Here is a 1,330-nt window from a genome sequence, read left to right on the forward strand (position 1 = left end):
GGGGGATCAGTGCTGTGGCATAGAGGGTTAAGCTGCTGCCTGCAATGCGAGCATCCCACATGAGCATTAAGATGGCAACAGAAGATGGCCCAAGTGCTTGGGACCCTACCAACAATGTGAGAGAATTGTATAGAATTCCAAGCTCCTGGTTTCCACTTGGCCCAGCCATTGCAGCCTTTTGCGGAATGAACTACCAGATGGATGATCTCTCTCTCTCTCTCTCTCTCTCTCTCTCTCTCTGTAACCCTGCTTTTCAAATATATAAATACATATTTTAAATTAAAAAATGTTTTTTATGGGTAGGCATGAGTTTGATACAGTTGTTAAGACCCTACTTGGGACACCTGAATCCCATATTAGAGTGCCTAGCTTGAGTCCCCCAGAAAAAAAGCTTCCTTGGTGTTGCTTAAGTGGTGGCAGCCATCACCTACTCATCATCATGGCTGACCACAGACCCCATGTGAAGTCCAAGATCATCGAAAAGAGGATGAAAAATTTCAGTCAGCACTATCTGCAATGCCAGTATATCAAGATTAAATGTTACTGGCAGAAACCTGGAGGTTTTGACAACAGGAGGAGGAGGATTCAAAGAGAAGATCTTGATGTTCAGATACTCATCATTGGTTATGGGTGCAATAAGAAAACAAAGCACATGTTTCCTAGCAACTTTTAGAAGTTTTTGCCGCACAATGTCAAGGAGCTGGAAGTGTTGCTGATGTGTAACAAATCTTACTGTGCTGAGATTGCTCCCAGTGTCCTCCAAGAATTGCAAACCATTGTGGGAAGAGCAGCCCAGCTGGCCATTAGAATCACCAATCCCATTACTAGGCTGTTCAGTGAAGAAAATGAGTAGACAGCTTGTGTAAATAAAACCATAAAAATTGCCAAATAACTTTTATATTACCTGACTATAAGATAAATTTTAATTAATAAATAAAATTGCATTTCCTTTTAAAAGATTTATTTATTTGAAAGGCAGCATTACAGAGAGGGAGAGGCAGAGCAAGAGAGATCTATTTTTTTAATGATTTATTTATTTATTTGAAAGAGTTACACAGAGAGAGAAACAGAGGCAGAGAAAGAGAGAGAAAGAGAGAGAGAGAGAGAGAGAGAGAGAGAGAGAGAGAGAGAGAGGTCTTCCATCCACTGGTTCACTCCCCAATTAGCCACAACAGCCAGAGCTGCACCCACCCGACGTCAAGAGCCAGGAGCTTCTTCTGGGTCTCCCACGTGGCTGTAGGGGCCAAAGAACTTGGGCCATCTTCTACTGCTTTTCCAAGCCATAACAGAGAGGTGGATAGGAAGTGGAGCAGCCGGGATTTGAACTGGT

The 1,330-nt window shown here is 42.7% G+C and overlaps 1 pseudogene; it reads left to right on the forward strand.

The window, feature by feature from the left end:
- The first annotated feature begins 439 nt into the window (after positions 1-439).
- On the forward strand, positions 440-853 carry LOC133753527 (large ribosomal subunit protein eL32-like; annotated as a pseudogene).
- The last annotated feature ends 477 nt before the right edge of the window (positions 854-1,330 follow it).

This window comes from Lepus europaeus, chromosome X, assembly GCF_033115175.1.
Source record: "Lepus europaeus isolate LE1 chromosome X, mLepTim1.pri, whole genome shotgun sequence".
Classification (NCBI taxonomy): domain Eukaryota; kingdom Metazoa; phylum Chordata; class Mammalia; order Lagomorpha; family Leporidae; genus Lepus; species Lepus europaeus.